This window comes from Amblyomma mixtum, chromosome 1 (assembly GCF_055824585.1).
Source record: "Amblyomma mixtum isolate Tamu chromosome 1, ASM5582458v1, whole genome shotgun sequence".
Taxonomy (NCBI): Eukaryota; Metazoa; Arthropoda; class Arachnida; order Ixodida; family Ixodidae; genus Amblyomma; species Amblyomma mixtum.
Genome location: NC_143012.1, coordinates 272,460,451 through 272,479,981, shown reverse-complemented (window position 1 = coordinate 272,479,981; position 19,531 = coordinate 272,460,451). Strand labels below are relative to the sequence as shown.

Below are 19,531 nucleotides of genomic sequence, written 5' to 3'. Positions count from 1 at the left end.
AAACGAAGTATCTTAACATTCAAGCACGTATCAAATGCCCCCCCCCTCCCCGCCAGAATTGCCCTCGGCGCATCTCGAAAAACATTTCCTGGCTACCTGCCTGTTAATGTTATACCTTTATTCATCGATTAAAAATAACCCCGAAGAGCCTCATTGCGAGTTTAGTACATACGGGAGGGGGTACGGAGACAGTGTACAGATCACAGATTACGCTAATAAAAGAGCAGGTCGCACGAATAATATTGATGAAAAATAGTCAACGGAAAAATAAGAGTTCTAGGCCAATAAGCAATACAAACAAAACATTAGAACGCGTGTAATGCTGCAGCACAATAAGAAAGCAAACCATAAAAGTCGACAGAGCGCAAAAATGTATTTAATAGTTTAAAAATATCGAATAAATATGATTAGGTGACGGTGCGGCAACGTATACTTTCGTGAAACTTGGCTCGGCAACATTCTGTGGCCGTGGGCTCGAATCGTAGTCGTGGCAATATTTATTCATTTATTTTTATTTATTTGTGTCACTTGGCAAATGCCCATAAATATCGCAAGATCGCGCTTGGGGTTTACACATCGGAATAGTGCTTTCCCATTAAAACTCTATGTCAATAGCCTAGCAACTCGGTAGCAAACAAGCATGCCTTAAAAACTGCCATTATTTTTGCCAGCCCGCAGCGCGAAGTAGTGACGATAGATATGTCGCATCCCCCCCCCCCCCCCCCCTCCCTATCCCTTCTCCCTCCGAGAATGCCCACTCTCAGTTTTGCCTTGACCATATGACCCTGACAATAAATTCCAGAGATCATTTTGTGTCTACCGCCGCCGCGGTGGCTCAGTGGTTATGGTGCTCGGCTGCTGACCCGAAAGACGCGGGTTCGATCCCGGCCGCGGCGGTTGAATTTCTTTGGAGGAGAAATTCTAGAGGCCCGTGTACTGTGCGATGTCAGTGCACGTTAAAGAACCCCAGGTGGTCGAAATTTCCGGAGCCCTCCACTACGGCGTCTCTCATAGCCTTAGTCGCTTTGGGACGTTAAACTCCATAAACCAACCAACCTTGTGTCTACCCCATGGCGCTAGGGATAGTTACGCTAGAAGAGCGTTTTTTTTTTAAAGGTGGAGGAAGCCTTAGTAGCCTCATTAGGAGAAAAGCCGGTGGCGTGTTCGTGTTTGTGCGTTAGTATGTGTCTGTACTCGCAAATGCTGCAGAAAATCCCAGCGATGGCAAAAAAAAAAAAACAGGATGACGTCCAGAGGCCGTAGGACGGAAACAGCAAGCCAGACACTGCCCTTCAGACAGTTACATAAATTTCGTTCGTCTTATACAGCCCCCACTGGCTTACCTCATCGTGGCGCCAATTCTCCCGACTACATTTGTACCGAAATTGTATTCTTCTCTGCATACAGGCTACATGTGTCAGTCAAGTTGGAGGCTAGCTTGGGACAGGGATTTGAACCGACGACATACGCACCTTCAATTGTATTTCTTCATGTTAAACAGCGCCAAAGACGCAGACGGAAAGCGGAGAAAACACGACAAACGATCTCCTGTGTTTCAGTTGTGTGCCTTCCCAGATTTTCCTTCCCTTCAGGCGCGGTTGAGGTGTCCGCCGAGATGTGAGACAGTACTGGGTTATATCCTTTCCTCCAAAAACAATTTTCATATCAAAATTGTGACGCAACCGTTCATCGTACCCTGTTCCTTTGTCAGGTTGGTATTCACGAGAGGTATTCGAACCAAGTGTCCTAGTGCTGTTTGTGGAATCAGCGTTCGGAGGTTCCTCTTCGTTTCATTTCTCAGTGCGCAACCTGCATTGAGATCGAACGCTCACGATGACAGAGTAATTCTGTCGCCTTCTCAGCACGTAAGCAGCCTTAAGTGTCCTTTGAATTTTTAGCGCGAAAACATTATATGTCCCATTGTCGCCGTCCATAGCACTAAGTTCGGATGATGTCAGAACGCCGGTGTATGGTGTCAGAACATGTAAGGGAACATGTGGAGTCATGATGATGGAACGTAACGTACTGTCAGATATGAAAGTCATGACTCGTAGTCAAAGCCATGGCTCATAGTCGTTCTGTAAAGTATCATGACTCAGCACTTTTCTAGTAACAACCGCCCCTGCGGCTCAGTGGTTATGGTGCTAGGCTGCTGACCCGAAAGATTCGGGTTCGACCCCGTGCATGGCGGTCGCATTTCTATGGAGGCGAAATTCTAGAGGCCCGTGTACTGTGCGATGTCAGTGCACGTAAAAGAACCCCAGGTGGTCGAAATTTCCGGAGCCCTTCACTGCGGCGTCTCTCATAGCCTGAGTCGCCTTGGGACATTAAACCCCATAAACCAACCATAAACCAACCAACTTTTCAAGTAACGTAACGTAAGGTCCATAGAGTTTGTACAAAGCATGCGCAGTCAGGACATGCAGTCATAGTCATGACTCATTGTCATTCTGCAACGTAGCATGACTCAGCACTTTAATTCTTTCGCATTTTCACATAACAGTCTTAGATTTGGAATAAGGAGTCTTCAGAACATTGCTCGTGTCGCGTTAGCTGCTTGTATCATTTTGGTGAATAGTTTGTAAGTCAATGATTTCGTCAGATTTATTTATGCGCGTTTATTCGTGCGCCACATGACTGTGGTGTACCTTACGCGGTGTACCTTACGCAGTGTACCTGTAGTGATCACTGCTCATCGACTTATAGCCACACCGCGTCTACGTCCTTCTTATGCGGAGCAGGAGTCACGAGGAAGACGAAGTGCATGGCAGCATCAAGGAGAAGACGAGCTGATCAAAGAGGGAGCGTTCTAGGGAATGGCTTCGTATCCCCTTTGATCCGCCGCATTTATTACTTCAATAACGAAATTTTTCCTCTCTAAACTAATAGAAACGCATGTTTAAAGAAAAACTTGGGTCTTTTCGATAGGATGAAGTCATAATTGAAAGCAGAATTGATTGCGGTGTCCCTGATAGCCTGAGTCGCTTTGGGGCGTTCAGCCGCGTAAAACGAAACTAAAGCAAAATTTGAGGGGACACTTAAAGCCCCACCTTAAGGGTATGACATGATAGCGTGGTGAGTTAATTCCCATATATGCAGAAGGTCATTCTCTACATTACATTCATAGATCTCTGGGAGTCCTCATATCCCTCCTGGAGCAGTGGTGCAGTGGTTAAGCGATGCGTCACTGCACTCAGATGAAAGGTGCTCCCAGCGGTGGGTAATTGTGCGACCCAGGTTGCTCTTACCGAGCGACCAATCATTAATTTGACTGCCGCCCGCCAGGGTGGGCAGTTTGCTCGCTATCCGGTGGGCAGGTTGCGGTGACGTCGTAAAGTCACGTGACCCAGGTGGCCCACCTGCCAGAGTCATTTTCCTGATTTTTCACTCACAACGCCGACGCCGGGTTCCCAGAGTAACGGGGCTTTCAACGCTGTCGCGTTGCAGCAGGCGTTAACCAGCTGCGTCATGTTAAGCCAAGGATATGCATGCGTTTGGCGAATTATAGCCCCGAATTAATCATTACTAAGGACAGAGAGACTTGCCAATTTTTGATCTACGAACTCGAAAGTTTTCGCTCACGTGAAGAAAGTGTCGTTCAAAATGAAAGCCAAATGCACTGCGGTTCGCAGTGCACCGAATGCAGTGAACGCTCCCGCGTACACTGCGCTGTGAACGGATATAAAGCTACCGGTTTTTGAGTAAGTTATCAACATGGACGTGCTAGATCGAGTTAGCGACTTTATAGCTCTGCCAGATAGTGGCAGAAATTCCCGAGTTTCTTAGAACTAATTGAAAGTAATTAGCGTAATTGTTGAATAGTTTTATCTTCCTTATATTTATTTATTCCATTTACAGCGATGATCGCACCTGCTTGTTTCTTTTGGTATTTAGAATAGTGATTTGTGTACGTGACGCGAATATCGGGAAAGTAAATATTACAGAAAAACACTGCTTCTTGCTCCTCTACTCGGAACGATGAAGATGGCACCGATCGATCATCCAGAGGCCATCACACATGCACCGTTTATAGTTACTCCCCCTAGTGTTGACAAGACGTGCTTTGCTTTAAGTTCACTAAAAGGACGGGCAGCTAAAGTACTAAGAGTTGAGTATATACGCCAGTACATTACACACGCAAGACTGCTTCCAGAATTGGCTGGACGTTCTGTCAACTCGCAATGCTGTGCCCTTTCCATTCCTGATGGTTGTCCCATTTTACTGAAATCCTTGGGCCGGCACCATTGCACTCTTAGTGCTGGCTCCGTTGTACTCCTGATGGTGGCCCATTCTACGCTCGATACCACAGTCTGGTACAACTCAAGAACGATGCAGAAGATGCACCTCAGAGCAGGCCCTCCATCCAAAAGCGTCGACAGATTTTCGTCACGTCTTGGTTTCCCCAATTCAGCTGTGGTTAATACGCTTTGACATGCCCGCCCCATGCGATGTCACGATAGTGATTCCAAGGGGATTAACTACACCGCCATGAGAATCAGTCGACGCCGATGCCTAGAGGGCCTCCTTTTAGGATTATTTACCACTTCAGTCTTCAGTTGTACTCGACTGTATATGTGCCTATCAAATGCTGATCCGAACGCTCTAGATGCTGATCCCCTTGCACTCCAGACGCTGGCCACAATCTACTCTTCATACTATTTTGTTTAGGTTTATAGGGTTTAGCGTACAGCGACTCAGGCCATGAGGGACGCCATAGTGAAGGGCTGACATCGCACAGTACACGGGCCTGGCTTTAGTACTGTTCAAATCCTGGTGCTGGTCTGATCGGTCTGGATGCTGATCGCGTGGTACTGCTGATGACAGCGTCATTCTACTAACCATACTAGTGCCTTTCAAATCTTTATGCTTGATCCTGTTGTCCTTCTAATACTGGCCTCATTCTACACTTGGTGTTCGTGCGGTTCAAATCTCGGTGCCTGCCTGGTCACTCTTTATGCTGATCCCGTTCAAATTCTGATGATGGTCCGATCTCTGCATGCTGATCCGCCCGATGCTGGCCTCATTCTACTCTTGATGCTGTACGAGCGGACAAGCTTTCAATGCAATGCTGTGGAAGGGAAGGTCCTTTGTGGGTGAGCCGAGGTGGGCAGTGGCCTAACGACTCCGCACCTTCTACCCAACCTCACCTGTCCGCACGTCTAGCCCGAACAACCACTCCTTGCGACACGGGGACAAACGACCATATCCTTCTCTTTTTCTGCCTGGCCTCATTGCCCCCAAAAAATGTTTGCGAGTATAGTACTCTTCAGTCCTGGTGTTGGCCCAACCTCTGTGGATGGTGAGCCCGTTGTACACCTGGTGGTGACACCATTTCACTCTTGATACCAGTGTCGTTAAAATCCTGGTGCTGGTCCCATCTCGCTCAATTCTATTCCTGATGGTCTTGGCACTCGTTGCTCAAGGTGGTTACGTGGTAAGCATGCATGTTGTTGTTGAACGGTACATGCGCTATCGCGCGGCCGCACATCAGCATTTCATTCCCAGGAAATCGAGCGGCGTCGATTCGAAGCGCTTCTTATGCGCTGTTGTCAGACGCGTTGCAAATTATGCAACAGAGTTGTCCGAGCTCCACTGCGTCTTGCTCTCTCGGGCTGACAGGAAACGCGACAAAGGCACAGTCGTCTTTACCGAAGTCCTGGGGATGTGAGCGAGGAACAGCCTACGTGTACATGGCCCGCCTTGAGCGCACAATGCGAAGCAGGGAAGACTCACGGCCGTAAAAAAATAAAAAGGCAGGTAGCGTCTTTGATCAGACCTCCCTCTGCCTCCATCGACCATACATGCAAAGCGTGGAGCCGTCAGATCACTCGGAATCCGTCGGAGGATAAAGAAACAAGTAACAAAACTGGGAGGGGAAGCAAAAGAGAACGGCCGATGCAGAAGCATGTTCGTGCGTGTATATATAAGGGAATAGCGGCCATAATACGGCTTTTCCTGCCCTTCGCCGGGAGGGGGTCATCGAAATTGGATCGCCTTTGCTTCCAACGTCCGCAGAGCGGGGTTGGGTCGTGCTCTTTCACGTAAGTCTTCGCAACCCCTCACCACCGGCGATTTTTTTTTATCGCTCACTTCGTTCTGAGAGAAAAAAAAAAGATAGACTTGGGAATGGCGGAGGCCGACCACACTTGAGAAAACGAAGACGGACGGAGAGCGAGCCAAGAGAAGAAAGAGAAAAAAAGCAGCCGAGTTTATTTGTTTTCTTTTCGCCCTTTCTCTGCGTCCCTCTCTCGGCCCCAGTGGCTGGGGCGGTGGCGGAGTGTCTGGCCTGGAAGACCGCGCAAACATCCCCTTTTGTACCTGCGGCCACTGGGTCCGCCGGCGTCTCAAGGTCGCGAAGGGGTGGGTCCCGCCGGCGGTCCATTGTCGCGGTTGCGCAGATGCCCGAGGGGTAGGCAGGAACCAGTGTTACCTGCGCTTGCATACACAGCCGCTCCTGCCGGACATCGGAGGGGTCGGGAGTAGTCAGGGGGTGGAAGAAAGAGTGACCCCCCGCTTTCCTTCTTGATTTGGCCGTGGAGCCTGCGCTGCCTTTGTTGCCGCCCTAGCCGGTGGGGGAGCGGCGCGCGGAGGTCACTGAGTCCGGCGGCGGGGATCGGCTGACCCTCGCCTGCCGGACAAAAGGAGAACTGGGTCAGACGCAACCTGTTCGCGGGAGCGCACTTTTTAGGCCCCCGCGGCGCTTCCCGCTCGGAAAACAGGAGCGGTATGAGGCCTTTCTCTCCCTGACTCTTCGTCGTGGATGAGACGACCCTGGACCCCACGGGAAAAGTGCGCTCTGCGTGGCCTTGGGCAGCTGCCGCTTCTCGAACTGAAGACGCGAGATCGTGCAGAGAACAGCGGGCACAGGCTGTGTTCTTTCCGAAAGTGCGTGTCCCTCTTATTCGGTCCTACCTATCTCGACCCTTGCACTTTCGCTTCGTATCGGTTTATGGGGCTTTAACGTTCCAAAGCGACTCAGGCTATGAGGGACGCCGTAGTGAAGGGCTCCGGAAATTTCGACCACCTGGGGTTCTTTAACGTGCACTGACATCGCACAGCACACGGGCCTCTAGAATTTCGCCTCCATCGAAATTCGATCGCCCCTGCCGGGATCGAACCCGCGTCTTTCGGGTCAGCAGCTGAGCGCCAGAACCACTGAGTCGCTGCGGATCGCTGAGCAGGTGGGCGTCTAGACTCGGCTGTGGGCATGGACACATGCTCAAGCACGGGATGACATCGGCGGGCAAGTTAAGATGTGCGGAAGACGGCTGTTGCACGTTGTTGTCTTTCGCTTTTTCTCGGACACCTCGGGGTGCTGGAATTCAACGAAACCATCGGAAGCGCAGAATGCTTCAAGAGCACATTATATACCTTATTAACTTCTCAAAATTTCAAATGGTATGACGCCATGAGATTTGCGCAGACGTCAGGATGGCTTCTCATAGCATCTGCAGAACCCGCAGCTGGCAACTGTCCCCGCGATATGTTGTCCAACTAGGTTCCAAGAAAGACAAAACTATGTAAAAAGAGAAACTCCGGGCTTACTATACCGTAATTTTTTAGCGGGAAGGGATGTGCTGTTGCGGGCAAAGTTTTGATCCGGTGTCATACATACCCGCTGTTTCACCTAAAACATTACACATTCTTTAAAAACGGGCCTTTTTAAAACCTAGAAGAGCGCTTTTTTTGGCATAGCATTGTCAGCGGCGTAGTACATCAGAATACAGTTGAAACATGCTAACAGTAGGCTGGTCAACTAATATTGAAGAGTTAACTTTTTAACTATTGCTGGTAGGCCCTTTAATTACTGAGAGGCGCGTAACCCACCCTAACTAATATCCATATCAGTTTTTTTAATTTTGAAGACGCGGTAACCACCCGCGCTATGGCCCAACAAATTTTGGCTACATCGCGCCAAAATACATTCCCTTTCGAGAAGCTTGCAGGCAGAGCGACCTCTCCAGTGCACGCAACTAGATAGCCAAAATTTATTTGTCCACAGCGCCGAGGGTGACCGCGTTTTCGAATTTATAAAAACTGATATGAATATTACTTAGGTGGGCTACGCACCTCTCAATAATTAAGGTGCCTCACAGTAATGGTTGAAAAGTCAAGTATTCAATATTAGTTATCCAACCTGCTAGTTAGCACGTCTTAGCTGTATTCTGATGTACTGCTGACAATGCTATGCCAGAAAAAGCACTCCTAACAGGGACAGCAAATTTTAAAGATTGTGTAAAGTCTTAGGTAGAACACCCGGTATGCTTAAGCGAATAGATGGAGTCATGCACGTAGCCAGGATTTTTTTTTTTTTTTCGGTAGGGGCGAAGTGTAATTTCTTACATAGAACAAGGAGGGGGAGGAGTGGCTAGGATACGTTTTTTATTGGAGCTGCTTGCCGGTATACAGGTGTCCCAGCTGAAAGTAACCAAGTTTTTTTTTATTTAAATACGGAGTGCGCTGGCCTAGTGAAACCACCTGGGGGCTATTAGAGTCGAGTGGCTTAATGTGGAGTATTATTTTTCTTTTTCCAGAATCAATTATTAGTAAATACCGATTAGTTAACTTTTTGTTAATAACTTCAGGAATAAAGTGACACTTCAGAAGTTAGAGAGAAGTTAGAGAAAGCGCGGTTACCCTCGGCGCTGTGGCCCAACAAATTTTGGCGACATCGCGCCTAAATACATCCGCTTTCCAGAAGCTTGCAGGCAAAGCAACCTCTCCAGTGCCCGTAACTCGTCGAATTACCCAAACTTTGTTGGGCCAAAGAGCCGAGGGTACCGCGTTTTTGAAATTCTAAAAACTGATATGGATATTACTTAAGGTGGGCTAAACGCTTCGCAATAATTAAGGAGCACAGAATTAATAGATAAAAGTTTACTATTCAATATTAGTTAACCAGCCTGCTAGTTAACATGTCTTAGCGGTATCCTGGTGTACTACACCGCTGAAAATTTTATGCGGAAAAAAGCCCTCTTCGAACTCAAAAAGCCTATTTTAAAAAAGTTGCGTAAAATCTTAGGTAGGTGATCACTAATTTTTAAAAATAGTGTTTTTGAGGTAAATAGAAGCTTTTAAGCGGCATAGTAATACCAGTGTTGGCGTACGTCAAAAAACAGGCCAGCCATGCTAACTAGTAAAGTGATTAACTAAAATCTAACAGTTAACTTTCTAACTTTTACCGATATGCACCTGAACGCAATTAGAGATTTGTAGCCGGCCGTTAGTAATAGCCATATCAGTTTTTAGATTTCAGGAAAAGCAATCGCCGTCGACGCTGTGGCTAGATAAATTTTGGCTATGGCGACTATAGTTACGTGCACCGGAAGGTTTGCTTTGCCTGCATGCTTATCGAAAGCGCATGTATTTTGGCACCATGTAGCCAAATCTTTGACGAGCCAGAAGCAGCGAGGGTACTCACGTTTTCTCAATTCTAAAAGCTGATGTGGCTATCACTCTTGGCCGGCTACAAATTTCTAATTGCAATCAGGTGCCTGTCGGTAACAGCTTAAAGTTGGCTATTAGAATTTAGTTAATCTATATACCATTTAGCATGACTGGTATTACTTCTACGCAGAAGCTTCTATTTACATAAAAAAACATCAAAAAAAAGGACAGGCTCTATCCGAAACGTCTACTAGCAATAAATGTTTACCTAAATGAAGCGTTTCTCAGTTTCGCATTTTGCACCTAGCAGCCAAGTACCGTTATCTTTTTGTGCTATATATATATATATATATATATATATATATATATATATATATATATATATAGAAACCAAGGGGCACAGGGGATTTTTTTTTTAATTTTATTTCTTCATTTCGTGCTGTTGTTCGATTTAGATTATTACTGAATATATTATCGCTTAAACCTAATGGATTAGAAAAGCAGAAGAAAAAACAACCACATGCCACCGGTGGGATCCGAACCCACGACCTCCGAATTACGCGTCCGGTGCTCTACCGCTGAGCTACGGCGACGGCTGTCTCATCTTCTGCTTTAGGGGGTATTTATGTTTACAAATAACCTAACCTTGAGAGTGTTCATCAGCGCCACCCACGTTCTTAAGCGGCGGACGTAGCACGTCCTGAGTTACCGCTGATGTGACGTAGAACGTCATCGAACGGCGAGAGTGGAAGCTGTGTGAGACCCTCTTATGCTTCCTATGGCGTCAAGGCTGCCAGAACCGAGACCCTAGCTAAGCAATTAAGCAAACAAGGGAAGGGGAATAAGGGGCTCGTTATAAATATGAGAGAAGCCAACAGACACAGAAACCAAGGGGCACAGGGGATTTTTTTTAATTTTATTTATTTATTTCGTGCTGTTGTTTATATATATATATATATATATATATATATATATATATATATATATATATATATATATATATATATATATATATATATATATATATATATAGAAGCCAACAGCAACCAAGTAACACAGGGAATTTTTAAGTATATTTATTTAGTTTGTGGTGTTGATCAATGGAGAATATTACTCCGTGCGCGCGAGCCAGTCTGCAAGCGGGGCGGCGCCTTCGTCGACATATCGGCCTGCCGGAGCAATGAGGTCGTCGAGCCTTGCCAGCAGCTGATTTCGTTCACTCAAGCCAGGATTGCGGGCAGCACAATCGTGGCGCGCGACTGTGCTAGTCACGTATTTTTTTTTTGATTTCGCGGACTTTCTTTGGAGCTCGGAAAAACGATACACGTGAGGATTTCTTGATCCCAAATAAATAGAATGGGGGTTTCTGAAGGCGCTCTCGAACTTTGCTATTCACATTTGCTGTCTAAAGTAAATATTTACGTGTTTAGAAAATTATCTTAATTGCTAATTAATTAATTGCAAAACAAGAAACTGCTTATGATGCGCAAGCCGGTTGGTAGGTGTATGTAAGTAGCTTCCCTGGTCTACCTGAAATATTTTATCTTGTAACCCTTGGCTAAAGTTAGCCTGGACACCCTGTATAGTATATCTGGTGTTGCGCGGAAAACCACCACTAACTTTTAAGTGGGGTTTCCGTGATATTTTCCATCGTAGTAATACCAGTGTTGGCAGACGTGAAAAAAATATGAATCATGTTAACCAGTACAGTCATTAACTAAAGTTAAATTTCTATTACCGATGGGCACACGCTTGCAATTCGAGATTTGTAGCTGGCCGTTACCACAGCTCTGTCTTGCGAATTTTTTGCATTTGTTCCTCAATAGCCTGCTAGCTATATATGGTCTGCATGTCACGGACACTTTTTCTGTTGAAACTGAATTTCGACAATTAAATTCGGCGAACTTTATCGTTTTTTTGTTTTTTTTTAAACCGAGAAGTCCAAGCCCTACATTTAGCTCTTCATACAGAGAGGGACGATAGAAGTTACCTGAGGGCTACACAGTTAAGATGTCGTTGCCAGGCATCTGTTACATTTTCTATGCTTCTTAACACCATGAATTCGATGACGTGGATTAGGATGCTGCACGGAATTTTGCGACAGAGGACTGTGGTTAGGAGTCTGCGTTACGAGCATGCGCAGGTTTCAACGAGTGTCCGGATATGGGAACAATGAATCAGTGTAATTGAAGGTAGGGATAAATATCTTTGCCTGAGCCTGCCTATGCAATACAAGTACTTGTGTGTACTATTATTTAAAGAGGCTCTATATCGATGCCGCTGTACGGAAGTTAGTGCAGCGCAAGTATCGCGCAAAAAACGCCCATAGCTTTCATCTCCCCGTGAGTCGCGCCGACGACCCATTAAGCGTTTTTGTTTGCAGCCATAAATTTAGCTGTAGAAATTCTAGCATGATGGATGCGTTGCCAAACAGCATTTCTCGGTTGATTACTGCCGTAAGAATCAATTGGTCATTTGTTGAGCCTCTAAATATTCTGCTAACCGGTGTAAGATTATCATATCTTTTTTCCAAGAAATTGTTAGATGTGAATTTTTTTCTGCCATTTTGTCATCAGTATTTTGTTTTGGCTTTTCGACAATTGGTAATTATTGGCATTTGAAAAGCGATTTTGCCTCGGAAGATTAGGCTTAAAATGAAAATTTCTGTATTTCTGACAAAAACGCTAACACTGAAGCCTATACATTACCTAATAGTCACGCACTATCTGCCAAAGGAGCCTACGGTTCCGATGTACCAACTTGCCCAAGCCTCCGCCTTAATACGGTTCCGGCCCAGGCCACGTACAGTGAGCCTGAGGCAGTGCCATCCCCAGATGCAGCGAAGGCTGCCCTGCCACCTCTGACAAAGGACTCGACGGCTCCTAGGTCGGCAGCCCGCAAGGCTTCCCCCATTCGGGAGAGGCCGTCAACTCGCGCCCCCGCTGCTACTCTGCGGTCCTCCAGCGCCTCTAGGAAGGCGATGGACACAACGCAAAGTTCGCCTCGCTTCAGTGGAGGCGTATCTCTCTTGAACGAAAAAAAAAAAAAGCCCCCGATAACTGGTCCAAATACTCCGGAGATCTAAGTCTTTAACTATACTCCCCCAAACACTCATTTAACACATTTTTAATCCACTGCAATTGTGGATTTTTAAAAAACTTCAGCGATGCAAAAAAATATTTCGAGCTTGCTTCCTCCGGTTTCCCTATGTCTAGAAGATACCAACTTAGGACCTCTACAAAAATATTTTAAAGAAGGATAAAGTCTTTTAGTATGACCGAGAGCAAGCGAGTGGGCTCTCTGGAGAGGCTGCTATTGTTGTCCAAAGAGGTGTTGCAACCCACGAAATAAATCTTAACACCAAATATGAAGCTGTAGCAGTCACCGGCCTTCATATTAAAACAATAGCAAAATGCTCGGTATATCGTCAGACACATTTATTCGTAACACTGCATGACTTCTAAACACTTTTTGAACAGCTTCCTGACCCACATCTGGTAGTGGGGGATTTTACTGCACACTCCTCTTTTTGGGGTAGTGAACAAACGGACTCTAGAGGTCGTATTTTAGAATATCTTATTCTGTCCAATGACTCGTGCCTACTGAACACAGCAAAGCACACATACTGCTCTTCAAGCTCTGGAAAAATGATCTGCATAGACCTGTATTTTAGTTCACCATCTGTCTTTAGCGATATTAAGTGGGATGTTCTAGATAACCCGCACGGAATTGATCACTTGTCTGTCAGTATCAGCCTACCATCCTCACCATCAATTATCCCGTCCAAACCTCGCCTCTGGAAGTTGCATTCGGCCGACTGGGCACTTTTTCGAGAAAAACCAGTCTGGAGAAAATATTTTCACATGATCGCGGTATAGACAAGCTGGATGAAATGTTCATAACTTGTATAGTCACTGCCGCACGGCTGTCTATTCCGCAGTCCTCGGGAGTGGCGCGATAGAATGATAAAGTTTGGTGTACACAGGAATGTCGAGAAGCGAAAAAAAAAAACAATGTCCTAGGCATTTTCCGTGGATACCCAACGCATGAAAACCTTATAAATTTCAAAATGGTGAGAGCCACAGCCAGGCGTATCCGTAGGTGCGCTGAGAAAACTTCATGGCAAAGCTATATCTTACATAAACAGTTCAATCACATCGCGGAAAAAATGTAGGAGCAAGTCAGTAAACTGAATGGTGTTTACTCCCCCTTCACATTCCCTTCTCTCACTTCCCCAGGAACACAAACAAGTATTGATGGACAATCAGACATACTTGCGGAGGATTTTTCGGTGGCGTCTAGTTCCTCACACTACACACATTCATTTTTAAAGTACAAAAACACAGCTGAAAAACAGACTTCCTACAAGTGGCAGTTCAAATGAGCCTTATAACAACTTAATTACACTTCGAGCAATACATAAAGTACTGTCCGCCGGCAAGCAGACAGCACATGGCACCGATAAAATACATTACGAAAAGCTGGCCCATCTCTCCGAAGCTGCCGTAGAGGCCTCCTGAAATTATTTAACAAAGTATGCAATTTGGGAAAGTGACCGCAAGCATGGAAAATGTTGTTATTGCACTATTCCTGAAACCTGGAAAGCCGTCAACCGTGGTAGTAGGCCGATAGCACTCACGAGTTGTCCCGCAAAATCTTTTGAAAGTGTCTTGAATATTAGGTTAATGTACCTCAAATCCTGGGAACTTCTCGACGTCCACCAATGTGGATTCAAGAAAGCATGTTCAACAACTGACCATCTTGTCCGCCTTGAAAAAAACACCGTACGAGAAGCATTCATAAGCAAAAAACACTGTCTGGCAGTATTTTTCGACTTGGAAAAGGCTTATATACTACCTGGAGGTTTGGGATTTTCGGGACCTAGTGGATCTAGGTACCCATGGCAGGATGCTTAACTGTTTGACTTTCTTTCTGACCGTTCATTTCATGTATGCTTGGGTTCCACCCTTTCGAGAAAATTCATTCAGGGAAATGGGGTACGGCATGGGGTGTATTCTAAGTGCCGCGCTCTTTCTAGTAAAAATAGATTCCATAGAGAAAATAATTCTAAAGTCAAGCATGTATTCCGTGTATGTTGATTACCTTCAAATAGCATGCACATCCTCCAGCCTATCAACTTGCGAGCGACAGATACAATTGCCTTTAAACAGACTTGCGGTTTGGGCAGACAAAAATGAGCAAGTTTTCTCGGAAAAAAATAGTTGCTGCTCTTTTCTCTCTCAAACGACGTTTGCAGAGTGATCCCAACCTGCACCTAAATGAAAGTATACTTCTAGTAAATGAAGAACATACATTTTAGGGATAACATTCGAAAAAAAAACTGACATTCCTACCGCACATAAACACGCTGAAAGAGAAAGCCTTACATATTCTGAACATACTCAAAGTGCTTTCAAGGAAGCATTGAGGGTCTGAGACAGCATGCCTCCTGCACATTTATCGCTCTTTAATATGGTCATCCTTAGATTATGGATGCATTGTGTACGGTTCAGCAAGACCATCATACCCCCCCCCCCCCCCCCCCCCCCAAAAAAAAAAAAATGGACCCGGTGCATAACTACGCCTCTCGTAGTTATCTGCAGATCTCCCATAGTCAGCCTCTATATAGAAACAAATAAACCTCATCTTGAAGTTAGAATAACCGCTCTGACTTCTGCATGTATCCTAAAGATAAGGTCTCTACCAAAACAAATCTGCTTTCAAGTTGTAACGAAGTGTCCTTCCAGAATAATATTCAGCAACAAACCGCAAGCTACCAGGCCATTACTGTCGCGATTTGAAGTTATGTGCCAGGATCTCGACGTACTGAACACATTACCTGGTGTTGCGCAAGGACAAGATCCAGTACCTCCATGATACAATTTTCCTGCAATATGTGATTTCACTCGTACACAATTCCACGCTAAAAAAACTTCTCAAGAACGTATCATACAGGAATTCATTATATTCGCTGAAAAATACAGGGGCTTCGCAGATTTTTATACTGATGGTTCAAAAACAAATGTTTATGTTGGAAGAGCAGCTGTGCGAGGGAATTGGGAGGAAATAGTAAGAGTTCCACAGTATGCATCCATCTTCACTGCCGAATGTTACGCAGTATCCGTGGCGGTAGAAAAAAATAGTAAATGAGAACATCACAAACAGCATTATTTACACAGGCTAGCCAAACGTACTTATGGCTCTTCATTCTAGAAATGCAATCCCTCCTTTGCTTGGTGAGATCATACACAACATAACAGCCATAACTCAAGGACAAAACACAAAGCTCTGCTGGGTACCTAGTCATGTTAGAATTAAAGGCACCGAGAGAGCAGACTTGTGCGCCGCTCATGCTAGTGGCAAGCAGATATAAAAAAAATTAAACGTACCCTTTAAGGATTGCGTGAACTTAGTACACAGTAATTTAAGAAAAAAAAGGCAGTTGGCTTGGAACAACGAAGCAAACAACGAACTACACTTGGTAAAGCCAGTTTTCGGTGAATGAAATTCATTTTTGCACCAGGAGAGCTTCATTGAAGTTATTTTATGCCGTCTCCTAATAGGCCACACACATCTTACGCACAACTTGCTATTGACAAATGCCGACAAACCTGTTTATAAAAAATGTTGAGATGAACTAACAGTTAATCACCTTTTTATTGTCATGCACGAAACTTCAAAAACTAAAGAAAAATATTTTACTCCGTTTTCTAATGAATACATTCTTTACACCCAATGTTGCTCTCGGGTGATGATGCAATTGTTGACACGTCTTGCGTTTTTAGCTTTTTAAGTGAAGCAGGGTTTCTCGGCAAACTCTGAATTTTTACAAACTGTTTCGCTTCATTACTCGATACACCTCAGCCACTTTCTCACTCCTGAGAAGGAGGCTGAAGTTTTTTTTTTTATTTTGGTTGGGAGCTTCGAGATCGTTGCCCAGCGAACGATGGCTGCATGAGGTTACCCGACCCTTTTGAAACCTTTTCTTAGCAGCCATTCTTTAAATATATTTCATTGGTCATCGCTAGGTAGTACGAACATTTTAGGCGCCGCACCACCGATCATTTTTCACATTTCTATAAAATTCTGCAGCAAACATTTGAAGGGCTAGTCAGCACCGCGTTTCGCGCGAGCCGGAGCCAAGATTTGCCACTTCTGAGCATGCGCGAAACCGAGTGACGTCACGCACGGCGCGGCTGGCCGCAGCTGTCGCCGACGACTCGTCACAACTTCAGAAAAAGAAACTTCGTCGAGGCTGGGAATCGAACCAGGGCATTTGAAACGGAGACGCTACCACTCCGCCACGAAGGCTCAAGGTTTGAGCATAAATAAAGGCGCATCTACTGAATGCATGGGTTCCATAAATAAAATAAAAGTAATGAAAAAGTGAAAATAAGAAAAAAATAAACACCATTAAAAGGAAGTAAAGGAAAATTAAAAAAGACAATAACAATAACAAAAGAAAAATATAAATTGAAATTAACAATAAAAATTAAGGAAAGAAACGAAAATAAATATTAAATGAAAAAAGAAAACATGAAAAATAAAATAATAAAAACAATAAACTATTAAAAAACGAAAAAATGGTGCAAAAATAAAATATAACAAAATAAAAAACAGTGCGCCAGGAACCCTTACAGAGCCAAAGTGCCCCCTGAATTTTAACCGCGCCGATTACCGTCTCCTCCTCCGCCTCCGCACGGCCAATGTGTGGACGGCCGAACGCCTCCACCGTTATCGTGGTGCTCCCAGTGCATTGTGCGCGAACTGCGACAGCCATGACGTCAAACCAAGCATAACTGAAGCTTATCGCTTGTATATCCAGGCTTAACCAGAGCTAAGCCACGCTGCCTAATTTTTCTTATAACTTCAGCTTGGCGCATGGTGGCCTTAGTTGCCTATGTGCCATAAAACCCAGCTCAACACAGCACAACACATGCTTTTTACAAAGTGTAATTTATATGCTTCTATTTTTGGCATTGTAAGCCTAAAATGTGCTTATTTAAACCTTATTTTACGTGGAAATGTTTGTTCTCACATCTCAATAAATTGAATAAAACTTTTTGCAAGCCAGGCAAATTTGCAGCATGACAAGAAAAATGCGTCCTACAATTCTATCATGTAATGTTCTTTTAAGGAAAAAGTGTGGCGTGACTGTCCCTGTGCTGGCTATAGCACGAAAAATGAAGGACTCACTAAATAACCAGTACACTTTCAGTGGAAGGAACGCAGTCGGAGACGCCGTTTCGCAGTGCCACAAATGCGTTTCCAGCTATATCCGTGAAGGTTTTGGAAAAAGCTCTGAACGACTTGGCGTTGCCGGGTCATCCGCGTGCAGCTCCTCAGGTGCAGCAGAATTTATTCAGTTGCGCTAAAGGCGCTTTTTGATGTCGCAATGTACCTTCTGGCAGGTCTTGAAATAATATTTTTCACTGAATTAAAATCTTTGAAAGACTTCGTTCATGGCAAACCACGTGGTATTATTAGCACTTTGTTTAATCACGGGTATACATACGTGTACAGAGGACAAAACGCTTGTCTAGAACACGTTTGGGCGTGTTTCGGGCTGAACACCGTGACATCTAATGATACCATTTGGTTTAAAACTGTCTGGATGTAAGCATGTGCAGTTAAACTCAGGATTTCATCGTCCTTTTTTGCCTTCCTGATCGAAGCTGCTTTGGGAGCTGCGGAACACAGAGTTCTGTCGTTTTGGGCATGCGCTTTGCCCTTTGCACTATGGCACGGCTCTATACCGAGTGTGCATGTATACTTCACGTTCTACTGCACGAAGCAGTTGACTATGCACAACCCAAGGTTACTGATCGACGCGTGTCACTCCCAAGTGTATATCGAATGCCACTGGAGAGGAACTGAAGTTCGTTACCGGCTTAGTATAAAGACGCACGATCTCGACCCGACACGAGTTCTAAGCATAATCGTCACGTGTTAACTGTGTGTCGAGACAGCAGCCACTTGTTTTGATAGGTTTGTTGGTGGGATGCGCCGAAGAAGAGAACTCTGTGACGCGCAAAGATTTGTCGTTGACGCACAATGTGGCAGGACAATCCTCTTCGGAACACGTGCATATGCACACTGCGGGCGACACTCGTCTCATGATTTTCGACGCACGTTTGTCACACGGCGCGCACAATGCGCAGTGACCTTTTCCATGCGCGAGTACTCTTCTCCGCGAAGCTTCTTGCACTTTTTTCTCTTTATATATATTTCGCCAGCAGCGTAGAACTGATCCTGTCCGTCTGCCTGCACTGCGCATCAATCACTTTCTCGGATCTCGATATTCCGAGGACAAACTCTTTGTTCGTACTTTCAGTTATCAGCTCCAGAGACGGACCTACTTTTTTTTTGTGCCAGTGTTTGTGTGAATATGAAGCATGTCACCGAAGGATACAGTGGTCGCGCTCTGTAGGCCCCTATATCTGATTCGGTTGGACTTAAATGTCGGCGTTCTTTGAAAAGCCTCGCGGCCGCCGTCACTTTCTAAAGGTCGTTCTACTGGCCATCGCGCCACGTCGCATGTCCATTCTTCTCATCGCACTTCTCATGGTGAGTTCTGCGAAATGATATGTACTGTTTTTTTTTTTCCGCCTTACCAAGGGCACTAGTAATTATGGCTTTTTAAATGGTTACCCGCGTATTAAGATGCTGTTGGCTCGTTTATTCCAATGATGAAGCGTCCTGCAGTAAACCCAACCCCAGATGAGCCAGTCCACAAGAAAAGTCTGTTCTGGGGAAGTAACACTTGCGCATACACTATAGCTTTGAATTGTTTTCTACGAATTTCATAAGGGCTTCATATAACAAAACGCAAAAAGAGACAATACAGCAAATCTACCTGCAATCGTTTCCTCTTCCAACACGGTATCCGTTAAGCGAGAAAAGGAGGCAAGCCTTTTCAAGCTGCATGCGGCGTTCACGCCTTTCTGACAGTTAATTGCTGGGCGGTTCCTTCTTACTCCATTGGCGATTTTCACCACATAGAGCAATGCCACGGAAGACTACTGCCGGCGTCAGCCTATGTGGAATCGCTCTTGTTTTTAAGTTTCACCATAAGCTCGCGCGCTTCTTTGTCAGTGGAGGCAGCCTCGTGTCAGTGTTCTCGACGACGCACAGAAATAAAACA

The 19,531-nt window shown here is 45.2% G+C and overlaps 1 protein-coding gene across 3 annotated transcripts in view; it reads left to right on the top strand.

The window, feature by feature from the left end:
• LOC149371697 (uncharacterized) overlaps nt 1–19,531 on the top strand; it is a 160,724-nt gene that overhangs the window by 68,568 nt on the left and 72,625 nt on the right. Inside the window, exon 1 of one of the 3 annotated variants that reach the window (XM_089565942.1) lies at nt 18,756–18,954. The exons of the other annotated variants lie outside the window; for them this stretch is intronic. The gene's annotated coding sequence lies outside the window, so the exon portion shown is untranslated. Of the gene's footprint in view, nt 1–18,755; nt 18,955–19,531 lie in introns of those variants that run through there. 3 annotated transcript variants of the gene reach the window in all.